Below are 15,734 nucleotides of genomic sequence, written 5' to 3' on the forward strand. Positions count from 1 at the left end.
TCTTCCTGTTTGAGTTTTGGAAGTGTGTGGGTGCTTAGGAAAATGTCCATTTCTTCCAGGTTGTCCAGTTTGTTCGCATATAATTTTTCATAGTATTCCCTGATAATTGCTTGTATTTCTGAGAGATTGGTTGTAATAATTCCATTTTCATTCATGACTTTATCTATTTGGGTACCCTCCCTTTTCTTTTTGAGAAGCCTGTCTAAAGGTTTATCAGTTTGGTTTATTTTTTCAAAAAAGCAACTCTTTGTTTCATTGATCTGCTCTACTGTTTTTTTAGATTCTGTATTGTTTATTTCTGCTCTTCTGCTGGGTTTGGGGTGTCTTTGCTCTTCTGCTTCTATTTTCTTTAGGTGTGCTGTTAGGTTTTGTATTTGGGATTTTTCTTGTTTCTTGAGATACGCTTGGATTGCAATGTACTTTTCTCTCAGGACTGCCTTCGCTGCATCCCAAAGCGTTTGGATTGCTGTATTTTCATTTTAATTTGTTTCCATATATTTTTTAAATTTCTTCTCTAATTGCCTGGTTGGCCCATTCATTCTTTAGTAGGGTGTTCTTTACCTGCATGCTTTTGGAGGTTTTCCAGACTTTTTCCTGTGGTTGATTTCAAGTTTCATAGCTTGTGACCTGAAAGTGTGTGTGGTATGATCTCAACTCTTTTATTCTTATTAAGGGCTGTTTTGTGACCCAGTATGTGATCTATCTTGGAGAATGTTCCATGTGCACTTGAGAAGAAAGTATATTCCATTGCTTTGGTTTGCAGGTTCTAAATGTATCTGTGAAGTCCATCTGATCCAATGTATCATTCAAGGCCCTTGTTTCTTTATTGACCGTGTGTCTAGATGATCTATCCATTGTTGTAAGTGGAGTAGCAAAGTCCCCTGCAATTACCACATTCTTATCAATAAGGTTGCTTGTGTTTGTGATTAACTGTTTTTGTGTATTTGGGTGCTTCCAAATTTGGTGCATAGTCATGATGAATTAAAAAATGCTATAAATGAGGTGCAAAATAAAATGTAGTCAGCCACAGTGCAGATTGAAGAAGCAGAGGGGAGAATAGGTGAATTAGAAGATAAAATTATGGAGAAAGGGGAAGCTGAGAAAAAGAGAGATATAAAAAATCCAGGAGTACAAGGGGAGAATTAGAGAACTAAGTGATCCAATCAAACGGAACAATATCCTTATCATAGGAATTCCAGAAGAAGAAGAGAGAGAGAGAAAGTGGCTGAAGGTGTGCTTGAACAAATCATAGTTGAGAACTTCCTGGATCTGGGGAAGGAAACAGGCATTGAAATCCAAGAAGCACAGAGAACTCCCTTCAGCTGTAACTTGAATGGATCTTCTGCAGGACATATCATAGTGAAACTGGCAAAATCAAGGATAAAGAGAGAATTCTGAAAGCAGCTAGGGATAAACAGGCCTTAACATACAAAGGTAGACACATAAGCGTAGTAGCAGACGTATCTACAGAAACTTGGCAGGCCAGAAAGGAATGGCAGGAAATCTTCAATGTGATGAACAAGAAAAATACGCAGCCAAGAATCCTTTTACCCAGCAAGTCTGTCATTGAGAATAGAAGGACAGATAAAGGTTTTCCCAAACAAAAAGTGAAGGAATTCATCACCACTAAACCAACCCTACAAGAGATCCTAAGGGGGACTCTGTGAGTGAAATGTTGCAAGGACCACAAAGTACCAGAGACACCACTACAAGTGTGAAACCTACAGACATCACAATGACTTTAAACCCATATATTTCAATAGTAACACTGAATGTAAATGGACTAAATGCTCCAACCAAAAGACATAGGGTATCAGAATGGATAAAAAAAACCAAGACCCATCTATTTGCTGTGTACAAGAGACTCATTTTAGACCTGAGGACACCTTCAGATTGAGAATGAGGGGATGGAGAACTATCTGTCATGCTAATGGAAGTCAAAAGAAAGCTGGAGTAGCCATACTTATATCAGACTTTAAATTAAAGGCTGTAACAAGAGATGAAGGAGGGCATTCTATAATAATTACAGGGTCTATCCATCAGGAAGAGCTAACAATTATAAATATCTGTAATTTTATATATCCATGTTGTAGCAGCTAACCATTCTAAAATTTTCCTACTGGTTCTAAAGTTTTCTCTGGTCTGTTGTGTTTGCAAGGAAGACTAGCATATCATCTACAAACAATGATGATTTTCGCCCTCTGTTCCAGTATTAATACTTCCTCCAACCTGGTCTCCGGGCTTCAGTTATTATATTGAGTAGAACTTCCAGAACAATGTAAAATAATTGTGAAATCATTGGGCATTCATGTCTTGTTCCCAGACCTAATAAGACCATATCTATCACGGAGTTTCCAAACTATGTTCCAAACCATTATTTCATAAGACATTAATCAGTCTGCTACCAGAAAAATAAAAAACAACAAAAAAAGAGGGTAATGTTTCCAAATAATTTTCTGGAACTCTGAATTAAACAAAATGAAACAAATTTTTTCAGTGAATGACTTGTGATAGCCTTAGGTATTTAATATGCATTGGCAGTCTCTGAGAGGTGGAGAATATATGTGACATTTGCCAACATATTTGTCCTCGGAACACCATTTTTGAAGAACACTTAACCACCATCTTATAACACATCAGTGCTATTCTGGCAGGGCGTTGTTAACTGTGATGTTCATTATGGTTTCAAAGTGATGTTAAGAAAATCTCCCCGGCTTAGCTTATTCAGAGTGTTGTATAAATAGGATCTTCTACTCTATGTTCCTTTGTGTCTGGTTTTCGCTTGACATGTTTTTGAGATACATGTATGTTGTTCATTTGTTTTCAATGATGGACAGAATTCCTTTGCACAAGAATTTGAGGGTGTTATAAACCATGCTGCTCTGAATATTCTTGTATATGAATCCTGGATTACAAAAGAATGCATTTTTGTAAGTGATATGGCAGGGAGTAGAATTCCTGAGTCTTAGGGTGTGTATGTATATTCAAGTTTATAGGAGAATGCTATACTTTTTCAAAGTGTTAATGCAGATTTCACATGGCTGCCAGTTATTGTTTGAGACTTCCAGTTACTATACATTCTTTTTAATACTTGATATTGTCAGATTTTATTTTATTTTATTTTATTTTACGTTATTTTATTTTCAATTTATTTATTTTTTAATATAATTTATTGTCAAATTGGCTAAAATACAGCGTATACAGTGTGCTCTTAGTTTTGGGGGTAGATTCCTATGATTCATTGCTTATATACAACACCCAGTGCTCATCCCAACAAGTGCCCTCCTCAGTGCCCATCACCCATCCCCCCGCATCAACCCTCAGTTTGTTCTCTGTATTTAAGAGTCTCTTGTGGTTTGCCTCCCTCCCTCTCTGTTTGTAACTATTTTTTTTTACCCCTTCCCCATGGTCTTCTGTTAACTTTCTTAAGTTCCACATATGAGTGAAAACATGTGATATCTGCCTTTCTCTGACTAACTTATTTCACTTAGCATAATACCCTCCATTTCCATCCACATTGCTGCACATGGCAGGATTTCATTCTTTCTCATTGTCAAGTAATATTCCATTGTACGTATAAAACTACATATTCTTTATCCATTCATCAGTTGATAGGTATTTAGGCTCTCTCCATACTTTGGCTATTGTTGAAAGCACTGTCGGATATTTTAATTTCAAGCAAACTGACACAGGTGCAATAACATCTCATGGTTTTAATTTGCATTTTTTGATTACTAATGATAAGCACCTTTTTTAAAAAAAAATTAACATTTATTTGTTTTTGAGAGACACAGAAACAGAGCACAAGTGGGGATGGGCAGAGAGAGAGGGAGACACAGAATCTGAAGCAGGCTCCAGGCTCTGGGCTGTCAGCACAGAGCCTGATGCAGGGCTTGAACTCACAAACCATGAGATCATAAACTGAGCTGAAGTCAGACACTTAACCAACTGAGCCCCCCAGGTGCCCTGATGATCACCTTTTCTGATACTTATTTGCCATTTGAACTTCCTCTTTTATGTAATGACTGAATCTTTTGCCCATCATTCTGTTGCTTTGTCTATCTTTTATTATTGACTTGTAAGGATTTGTTATATATTTGTATATTGACTCTTTTTAGGATATATATATGTATATATATACATACATATGTATATATGTGTGTGTGTGTGTATGTATATGTATATACATACACACACACACACACCTCACAGAGAGAGAAGATACACACACACACACACACACACACACACACACACACACATCTGTGGCCTGCCTGTTTACTCTCTTAATGTTGTCGTTTGAAAGACAGCCATTCTTAAAATTAATATAGTTTATTTTCTCAATCTTTTCCTTTATTATTAGTGCTTTCATATCTTTTTTAAGAAAAAAATATTCTTACTCTGAAGGTATAAAAGTTCTCTCCTACTTTTTTTCAGTAGAGCTTTATTGTCTTTCAGATACAAGTTTCCAATTCACCTGCATTATATAAAGAAAGGTCTATATTTACTTTTTAAAAATCAATTATTCCAAGTCCACTTTTTAAAAAAAATGTTTATTTATTTTTGAGAGAGAGAGACAGAGCACGAGTAGGGAGGAGCAGAGAGAGGGAGACACAGAATCTGAAGGCTCTGAGCTATCAGCACCCCAACTCCACTTTTTTAAAAGGCTGATTTTTTCCCTCTCTCCACTACTCAGCTTGGCACTTTGATTTCAAATTATTTAGAACCTTTATTGTGTTACATGGGTCTCTTTTGTCCATCCTGTGCCAGTACCATCTTGTTCTTCATCAAGGGTGTCCTAGCTTTTCTAGCCCTTTGCATTTCATATGCATGTTAGAATTCTGTGGTATTTGGGGATTTTGATTGAGATTTCTTTGAATCTATAGATCAATTTGAGGACAATTTACATCCTTACATCATTAAGTTTTCTAGTCTATGTACATGTTATATCTCTCTATTTATATGAGTTTTTGATAATGTTTATTAATAAAATTTGTATTTTCTCAACAGAAGTCTTGCACATCTTTTACTGAATTTATTCCTAGGTATTTAATATTGTGAGACAGTTATAAATGATACACTTTCTTCAATTTTCACTGTTGCTGAGATCATTGAAATATAAGTGATTTGTATCTAGCAATACTACTAACTCCAACAAAAATTATAACAAATTACATGTGCATTATTTAATATTATATCATCTGTGACTAATTATATTTTGTTTCTTCTTTTCCAATCCTTATACCTTTCATTTTTTTTTCTTGCCTTGCTGCATTGGCTAGGACCTCAGTGTGATACTATATAACAGTGGTGACAGTGGAAATAATTGTTTTATTCCCAATTTCAGAAAGACAGCTTCCAACATTTTACCATTAAATGTGAAAGTACATTGGGGCACTTGGGTGGCTCAGTCAGTTAAGCATCCAGCTTTGGCTCAGGTCATGATCTCACGGTTTGTGGGTTCAAGCCCCACGTTGAGCTCTGTGCTAACAGCTCAGAGCCTGGAGCCTGTTTCAAATTCTGTGTCTCCCCCTGCCACTCTCTCTCCCCTGCTCATGCTCTCTCTCTTTATCTATCAAGAAGAAATAAACTTAAAAAAAATTTAAATGTGAAAGTACAATGTTGACTCTAGAATTTTTGTTTTGTAGAAAATATTTCATTAGACTAAGGAAGCTCCCTGTTACTTCCCCTTTAAAAGAAAGTTTTTAATCATTAGTTGGTGTTGAATTTTATCAAATTCTTTTTCTGTGTTTACTGGGATGATATTTCTTGTATGCATTTACTTTTGAGATGATTATATGATTTGAGTGTTAATGTTACAATTACATTGATATAGTTTTCTCCCCAACACTTTTTATTCTGAAAAATTTTATATGTGTTGCAAGTTTCATTGAATACCATTTTTACTTGAAATAGCCAACAGACAAATTATGAATATTCGGATTTAGGTATTTGGCAGACATTTTCTTGAAAATGAATGACGTGAACCTGTCATTTCAAGAAAATAACAGGCAGCATATTTTACTAATGACAAAAATTGAGCCTTCAAGTCAAAATTAGCATTTTGGAAAATTTGTATTTGTTACCATCAGCTTTCTGGTTTCTGAAAACTTAAAGACTTTTCTGATGAGATCAGTGGTAATATCAATGAATGTTTTTATAATATATATTGGAAAACTTCAACACTTCAAATATCTTCATTACTCATTGCACTAATGTTTTTCAAAACCAGGGTGTTTTACAGGGTTTTGTTACAAAATCATGCATGCACAGTGTTAAAGATGCATGAGAAGTGTAAGATAGACCAATGAATTCTAATGTAATGGTAGAAAATTTTATTGATATGTTTTCAGGTTCCATATTGTGAATAAAATTTAAGAAATTGCCAATTTTGGTATAGATTCAAGGAACAATATCTCCAATTATCCCCCCTTTCCTACTACATATCTGTGTGAAGCTGGATTTTTTTTCTCTTCTGTTTCAACCCAAAACACACATTTGTAATGGATTGAAAGCTGAAACAAATATGAGAATCCAGCTATCTTCAATTAAGCAAGATGCTAAAGAAAGTTGCAAAAATGTAATATAAATTCACTCTTTTTATGGTTTTGTAAAATATATAGTACTTTTCATTAAAAATGTGATATGTTAATATGATATGGTAATATTTTTGTTATTTTTAAGTGAATTCATATTTTTAATTTTTCTCAGTTTCAATTTTGAACATGGTGAATATCACTATATGTTCAACTTATGTAAACAAACTATCCTTGGAATCCTCAATAATTTTGAGAGTATAAATGGCACCTGAGACCAAAACATTTGAGAACTACTGCCCTAAGAACAGCATCTAAGTTTATGGAAGTATAATGTTATTTGGCACATTTACCCTCTTCCCATGACTATGGAAGAAACTGAAAGTATTTTAAGTCCACTTACAGCCTCCCAAATTATATGCTATTTTATGGTAAATTTAATTCTAGAATCTCCTCTTTGTTTTTGTGTTTCTGAAGCTTCTCTATACTATGTTTAGATATAGATTTATTTTTTATTTATTTTGCCTATGAGTCATTAGCCTTTTGAATGTGTGGATTCTTATAAATTGTAGAAAATTCTCAGCCATTTTCCTCTGTTCCATTTCTCCTCTCCTCTGGTATTTCAGATAAATATATGTTCAGTCATTGAGTTCTTCATTTCTTGTATTGTGTTTATCAGTTCTAGAACTTCTAAGTGGTTCTTTTTTATGTACACTCCATCACTTTTTATAGTTTTCATTTCCCTGCCAGTATTTCACTTGGCTTTTATCTCCTTGAATGTAGTGAACATAGATTGTTTCTGTCTATGCCCTGTAATTCCATTTGTGGAGCTCCCATGAGACTCTTGCTTTTGGTTTTCTCTATTGGTGCCTTGTCTTTTCATGTGTCTGGATTTTTAGATTGTCTGTTGGGCATTGTATTTACAATTTTATTTGTAGCAATAATTTGAGGCCTAGTATGCTATTATCTTCCTCCTGAGAAGATATTTTTCTTTGCTTTTTCCAGGTGTCTAAAGCTATGAGAAGTCCAGAACTACATAATGCAATTTCCAAAATTGAAGTTTTCAGAGCCAACCAACCAGCATGAAAAAAGATGACAAATTTTGCTAGACTGGTTTATTTCAAACTAATTTTTAGCACACATCTTAGGAGTCCTAGAACAAAGTAGATGTTGATTTACCCTTTGGGAATTTGCATTCTGATTTCTGCCAGAAGCAGAACTCAACCATTTATTCCAGAGCCACAAATGCCTCTAGGGCAAAAGCAGCCTTTAGTGATGGTCTACCTCCCTGAGTTCCAGATTTCTGTAGGCTGGCAATTTCTCGCTATGTTAAGTCTTGGATGATCTTAAACAGATTGTTTTTACATTTTTTCCAGCTCTTTTATCTGCCATGGAAAGTTTGTCTGAATTTTATAAGTTAATTTATTGAAGCAGATATTCTCATGCTGGTACTTGTTAACAGTAATGAATTTGAATATCCCTCGTACTTTGGTTTTGCATTTCCAAACTAGAAGGAATGACTTATACTATAGTTTATTTCCTGAAGCCTGAGCCAGTTGAAAGCCTATATAAGCCACATTTTTTTCTTATTCCTAAATAAGCATAGTCTTAGGACATACAGTACATGCATGCTTTCCCTGTCTCCAGTGAATGAACATAACCCCACTAAGACATTCATGTTGCCTTATCTTTTCCACTTGCTCATTTTGCCACCATTTACTTCCACTTTCAGCTTGGAATCCATGTTACTAGTGCTCATAATTACTTCTCAACTGTGAACTTTCAGTCTATCACTTACCACAATCTCCAGCTCTAGATCAAGCTGGCTAGTTTCTTCATTCCTGTCTCTGTGCTCCTGAACAGCACTAGAAAGAATGTATAACCTTTCAATACCTTCATCAAAAATCTGTAATTTCTAAATTCCAGCTGTGGCACTACTGCAATCTTTCTTATTCTTGCTCAAAATACTCTTTCTCAAAAGTTCATCCCTCTCCTAAAGTCTGTTAACCTTACCTCTAAGTATCCCATCTTTCCATAATTAACCCTTACTTGCTTTTTAGAAATGCAAGGGAATCCTGAGTGAACTCTAATTGCAGTCATGTCTTGTAAGGTTGTCTTTTCTCCTCTCGTTCTTAATTCTTTTTTCCTGTCTCAGAGGAAGAGGTGTCTCTATCTTTTCAAAGGATAGCCATTAAACTATATTCTTAAATTATTGACTCCTATGTTCCCTGGGTTCTCACTCCATTCATGGGCCCTTCTCTGATATTTGCCATTGCTCCATCTCCACCAACCCCTTCCTCTCAAAGCATCCTTCAGCCTAGAAAATGAAACAAGATGGGAAAGATTGTATTTAGTTAATGTTCAATTTGTCACTAGCCTTAAATGCTCGCCAAAATTCCACATGACAATTAAGAAAATTGTTCAGGCAACACAATTTTCTTCCATGCTTCCAAAGCAAATTTTAGCCAGAACATATGGAAGACCTCTAATGCTCTATAATAAACATAACTCTGTGGGAAATAAAAGTTCTCATGCTTGGTACTACATGCATACTTGCAATATCCTCTCCATATGCTCTTCATGACATCTGACTTCTTGGCCTGATTTCAGTGGTAAGTTCTGCTTACCAATCTAGCTGGTAGTAGTCGAGGTTGTAATTGGAAAGATTTACTACCTTAGGATCTTCTCCACACAGTACCCCAGGGATCCAACTTTACCATTTTGTTTTTCATCTCTTTAATCTGGCATTATGGTCTCCTCATTTATCATTGCTGATTCCTCTAGGAAAGTGTTTCTCAAACCTAGATACCCACTGGAATCATCTGTGGAACTTGAAAAAAACGCTTACTTGTAGGTGCCATCCTCAAGAGTTGTCTGATTCCATTGGTCAGAAGTGGACTATATCCATTATAATTTTTTAAAAGCTCTCCTGGTTATTGTTGAGTTCAGTTGAGAACCATGTCCCTAATTGAGTGACATGTTAAGATTCTAATACTGTAAACATAGCCAAATTATGGAAAGAGCCTAAATGTCCATCAACTGATGAATGGGTAAAGATGTGGTTTATATATATAATGGAATACTACTTGGCAATGAGAAAGAATGAAATCATGCCATTTGCAGCAGCGTGGATGGAACTGGAAGGTATTTTGCTGAGTGAAATAAGTCAATCAGAGAAGGACAATTATCATATGTTTTCATTCATATGTGGATCTCAAGAAACTTAACAGAAGACCATGGGGGCAGGGAAGGAGAAAAAATAGTTACAAACAGAGAGGGAGGGAGGCAAACCACAAGAGACTCTTAAATACAGAGAACAAACTGAGGGTGGATGCAGGGGTAGGTGGGGGGAGAAGGGAAAATGGTGGATGGGCATTGAGGAGGGCACTTGTTGGGATAAGTACTGGGTGTTGTATGTAAGCAATGAACCACGGGAGTGCACCCCAAAAACCAAGAGCACACTTTACACACTGCATGTTAGCCAATCTGACAATAAATTATATTAAAGAAAATAAAAAAATAAATAAACTAATTGGGGGAAAAAGATACTAATACTGTAGCATGAATCAGTGTTCTTTTTTACTTTCTTTGTATGACATAGAGGGTAGAATGTTAGCAAAGTATCTTGAGCTCATCTTCCTGAGAGAAAAGAATCCAGAGGTAAGTTGGTCACAAAATTAGTCAGATTTTATGACCTAATAGTGATAGTAAAGTGTGAATTATTTCATTATTCCAGCCTGTAGGAGAAAACTCTTGGTTTGAGAAGACTTGTTTTTTGCTTTCCAGTCCAGAGAGTGCAAGCTGTTTTCTTTGGCATGCCTACATGATTATACAGATCCATTCCCCTCAAGGAACTTCCAAATAAAAAGAACACATCATCTATGGCAACTGAGAAACATAGCTTTATGTTACCTGTTTTAGAATTATTTCTTGACATTAACATTTTTATGTACCCCCATATTAAGTTTTATGTTTATATGTAATGCCACCAGGTAGGAATCAAGGTAGATGCCATATCCCAAATCCACAGAGAATCAGAGCCAAACTGTGGGTTATCAAATCTGTCTTTTTATGTGCTGTTACTCATAATATGTGATTTATATACACTACTTTTGAAAGCTGCATTAACTGAAAGATGCTGGTTCGTAGAGGGGCAAAGAAGTGCATTTACAAGCTGGCTTGGTTGAACTGTGTTGATTTCTCTCTAGAACAGTCTTCACAATTCTTTGCTCACAGTTAGAGGTCTGCTGAAAGTGACTTGATGTAGATGAAAACAGCTTGCTTAATCATTCCTGAAACACGGGAAAAATTAAAATACATTTTTTTCTTTGTCAAGCAATAAAAACAATGCCAGATTGTTAATGCCTCTTTTGTACCTTTTACTTGAAAGACCTCAAAAGAACATCAAGGAGAATAAAGGCAAAATCTATTCCCCAATGGCATCATTATACATGTTGAAGCCTCTAAAACTAAAACTCTAAAAACATTCATGAAGAGTGGAGAAATAAACGACAGCAAACTGGAGAGTGCATCTCTGGAGCTTTGTTCAACTTGCTTTGTTCAAATTCATTCAAATTGGATGATGAAAAGCAAAGATCTCATTTGTTTCAATATTAAAGTAGTAAATTAGTGAGTGGTGAGTTGCTAATTGTCCTGTAAAGCATTTAGGGTGCCAGGAGTGCCCTGTGGCCAATATTTTAAATTGCATTCTTGTGGTTGAAATGAAAGCAACCGTTAGACTAATGTAAAAAAATGTTTTTAATAATTTAAGCTAGTTCGATTCAAACATGATTTTCATTCTGAAATATTTATCGAAGCTCCTGTTTTTATTTGCGATGAGCGAGTTTCATTTAGACTTCAAGGCATCAGGTAGAAATTTGTTTTTAGGGGCTAAAATGGGGAGATAGATTTGCACTCTCTAGTGTTACGTTTCATCCCCGGCTGTGTCTGCCTGCTTCTAGGGTGGAGAATTAGCAGGTTTGGTTAAATTTTACTTGAGTTTTTGGTGACCTTTTCTAATCCTGACTGTTTCATAATTTAATGTCTTGACCTTCGTTTTCCATAGAGCCACCTTAGTGATAAATACAGAGATTTAATAACTAGAACTGGTTGACAGGTGACCTTTCGTACATGGCCATTTCTCTTTGCTGGAGAAACCACACTGTTTTTTGCAAGTTCTAATTCACAGATTTTAATTATCTATTCTATAAGCTCTAATTATCTTGTCTATATGCTTATTCACAGAGAAAAAAAAGAAAGGTTAAATATTTCATTCTTCTTGCTGATTAAAATGTAAAGTGCTTGGCAGTTGTCCCAATATATCATTCAAAAAAGACAGGACAATTCGTCAGGTTCTTACCCAGAGAAGAGAGAAGGGGAATTTTCCAGAGCAGTTGGTAAGGAGCAGGATGGAAACAGTGGCCAGTAGAGTGAGTGATCTCATTAGCTGGATGAGGGTAACTGTGTGTGTATGAGTGTGTGTGTGTGTGTGTGTGTGTGTGTGTGTGAGAGAGAGAGAGAGAGAGAGAGAGAGAGAGAGAAACAGGAGAGTTCTTTAGCTATATGTGTATTAATTTCAAGATAAAAGTGACTGAAAAGTAAAAAAAAAAAAAAAAGGATAAACTTGCCAATCAGAGAGAATGGCCTGTCAGTTTGGGTAATTTTTCCTTTTTTTTTTTTTTTTTTTTTAACCAGGTAAGGATCAATAGGGCATGTCATGGTAAATTGGTTTCTAGAGCCTTTTTAAATAACATTTAAATACAGAAAAATAAAGCTGACTAATTATAAAAATGCACAGATTCTTAAAAAGAAGGAAAGAGTAGCCAACCTTCCTCCTACCCTTCCCCATAGGATCAGAGAATATAGGACCTTCTTGGTTTCCTTGGGTTTGCAAACAGAATTCATTTTGTGCCAAACACTAATGCTTCTAATAAAGTAAAAATTAAAAATAGACATTAGGGACACAGGATCCCAATCAGCAAGTGTTCTGGAATCTTTATGAGTACAGAGGAGAGAATGACTACTGAGTTAGAGAATGGCTTGGCAGTCTTGAGCTACCTTGGATTCCCAAGGACTTGAAAGCAGGCATTGTGGGCTGCTAAAGTGTATTTAACCTCAAGGAGGTTTTCATATGGGGGAAGATATTCCCTTTGGCCACAGAGAACAGTTTCTAAAAACATCATCTGGCATGGCCTTTTTTACCTCAGACATGAACTATAATCACTTAATGTTTCAGAAAGAAATACAATTCACTGCTGTTATGAAAAAGTTTTGAAAAAGAAATTAAATAAAGGTATGGGTTGCCTGGGTTGCTCAGTTGGTTGAGCATCAGACTCTTGGTTTTGGCTCAGGTCATGATCTCACGGTTCCTAAGATCGAGCCCCCAGTCGGGCTCTGTGCAACAGTGCAGAGCCTGCTTGGAATTCTCTCTCCCTCTCTCTACACCTCCCCCACTCATGCTCTCCTTCTCAAAATAAACAGATTAAAACCAAAAAGATGTGGAGAACCATCTGAGACTAATAAAATTGGTTGTGATTAGTTTATCTTAGACTGAAGTTACAGCCATATTTCAAATTGAAAATAATAAAATAATTTTCCACATAATTCCATATGCCATGCTAATACCATTGCCAGAGAAAAGAGGTTAATTCTGCTCATATGAAAACCCTGTTATTCCTAAGGAGCCTTTCATCAGCTGAGAAACATTGTCCTCTTTTGGTGAAATTCTTGTTCACCAAGTTGTTTAAAAGCATCAATTTACAATTTTATATAAATAATCTTAATACAATACTGGGTGAGACTTGAGGTGTTTGCCCATATGTATATTAGGAATAATGCAAATTAATAATAAATATTTCCTTCTTAGCTATGAGTACATTTTATAGAAGGTAACATATACTCCTCTTTTTAACCTGAAAAATATCTGGTACCCACTGGATATCATGTTCATCTCAATTTTCCCAACTCTATAATGGGAAATAAAAATGTAACTTATAAAGAATTTATTATGAGAATGAATGGAATTATGTAATAAAGTGCTGGGTAGGGTGACTGGCCCATAATAGGTGTTCAATTATGTTTCTATCAATAAATATAATACACAAAGCTTATTTATCTTTCTCACTGTTTCTTCCTTTCCTCCCTCTCGCATCCTTTCCCGTGCCCAAGACAGGAACCGAGTCCTTTTTTCTTGTAAGGAGGCAAATGTCATGATTCATTTTAGCAGAGAAAGGGCTTGTTTTTCAAGGCAATCCCTCAGGCCTTTAAAATAGTGCATGAATGGACCCTAGTTAATCATCGAACTCCACTATGCCTCAGAGCTGTGTACTAAGATTAAAAGCTCACACTGATTAGAATTCTAAAATTATTTTATCCTTCATGCTGCCTTTCACAGAATAAGTACTAAGTAAAAATTACTTGGTTGCTTAATAGATGTCAGCAAATTCTTAACTTTCCACAAGCTGAGTGTTCATAACCAGATGTGCAGGTACAGAGTTTGTATACTTTTGCAAGGGAGAAATACCCAAATCAAATGTAGTGATCTTAGCATTAAAAAAAAATCAACATATATATATATATATATACACACACACACACACACACACACACACACACACAAACACACATATAATATACATACATATAATTTAAATATATATATATTAGAGAGAGAAAGAGAATTTTTTTTGTTTGTTTTTTTGGAGAGAAAGAATCTTAACATGGGGCTCAATCCCACCACCCTGAGACCATCACCTGAGCTGAAATCAAGAGTGAGTCACCGACTCACTCTGAGTAAGCCACCCAGGTGCCTCTCAACATGTTAGATTTTTATTTTTTTCTAAAATGTTCTTTTAACTTTATTTTTGAGAGAAAGAGACACAGAATCCAAAGCAGGCTCCAGATTCTGAGCTGTCAGCACAGAGCCCAATGCGCGGCTCGAACTCACGGACCACGAGATCATGACCTGAGCCAAAGTAGGACACTTAACTGAATGAGCCACCCAGGCGTCCCTCAATGTGTTAGATTTTAAATAAAAGGAAATGTTTGATGTTTGTGGGCTTTCTTTTAACGGGGACACAATTGCCCAGTCAGTCAGCTGAATATTGCAGCAATCTCGGTTTATAGACACAGTGCAAGCCCAACCGAAGCATTTGCCTTGATGATGTTTTGAGTGTGCAATAAAAAAAGATGAAGAGGTTAAGTTTGTTTTAAATGAAAAGAAACAAAAAATAAGGACAAGGCAACTAAAAAGGAGAATTCAAAATTAAGATAAGGCTTGATAAAGTGGAGCTGGCTAAATCTTTCCAAAGGTCTCAGAAAATTCAGGGCCTCAATCTGGGAAGAAACTGCTTACTGAGGCAGAACCGAACGAGTGGAAACATATGGAATACATTTTCGAGCAAGGGCCCCAAGTCAAATAATATAAATGAGTTCGAGAAATAGCAGTACATTTTAACAAAGAAAGTTGAGATCACAAGATGCAGCGATAAAGCTAATAAAAGGAACGGAGATAACCAGATAAGAGCAGCTTTTGGGTCAAACCGTCCGCTCATTGCTAGGTATTTCTTTTTTATCATGGCTTACCGTAGTTTGAAGTGTCTTCAAAGGTATAAATGAGTCCCTTGGGCCTTAGCAAGCTCTTGGTGTCACCTGCAGCTTCTGATTATGATTAGGAATGTTTCATTCATCCAGCCCTGCTCTCCCAGCATACTGTAAAATGGTCCCTGCAGCCAAGTGGCAAATAGAGTGTCACCATGTGCAGCCACATCTCCTGCTACCTCATTTAGGTCAGGCAGCTAGGCAGGACAGTGGCCAAGCAGGATACGTATGTGGAAGGCTTTTACGACTCTGGCTATGGTGACAATATATAAAAGAAAGGGACAGTTTAAAGATCACCACCTATCCCCCCAAGCCATTACATTCCTAGCATTCTGCCCAATTACATATTTGTTACATAAACAAGAGGCTCTTGTTGCCAATGTTTGCCCTCAAGTTGTTAGTCAGCTGCTGACCTCATAATCTGCACAGCTGCGGCATCCCGATATGTTGTCATGAAACAGATTGTGATGTCTTAATTGATCACTTTCAGAGGTTACAATTGTCAAGTGAAGCCAGTGTGCTGATTCTTATTAGTTAAATTAAGTCTTGTTACAGCACAACCAGCTAATTCACTCTAACGACTAGGAAATCCGATGCAAA

General features: G+C 36.1%; 1 protein-coding gene and 1 long non-coding RNA gene across 7 annotated transcripts in view; one reads left to right on the top strand and one right to left on the bottom strand.

Moving 5' to 3' along the window:
* The window catches only part of ST6GALNAC3 (ST6 N-acetylgalactosaminide alpha-2,6-sialyltransferase 3), a 535,914-nt gene that overhangs the window by 317,070 nt on the left and 203,110 nt on the right, over positions 1 to 15,734 (top strand). The window lies entirely within an intron of this gene.
* On the bottom strand, positions 10,583 to 15,541 carry LOC109502403. Its single transcript, XR_002160975.3, has 2 exons — positions 15,120 to 15,541; positions 10,583 to 10,828 (listed from the first exon to the last, which is right to left on the bottom strand). It is a non-coding gene; the product is annotated as an uncharacterized LOC109502403 (long non-coding RNA).

The sequence above is a fragment of the Felis catus genome, chromosome C1, assembly GCF_018350175.1.
Source record: "Felis catus isolate Fca126 chromosome C1, F.catus_Fca126_mat1.0, whole genome shotgun sequence".
Lineage (NCBI taxonomy): Eukaryota > Metazoa > Chordata > Mammalia > Carnivora > Felidae > Felis > Felis catus.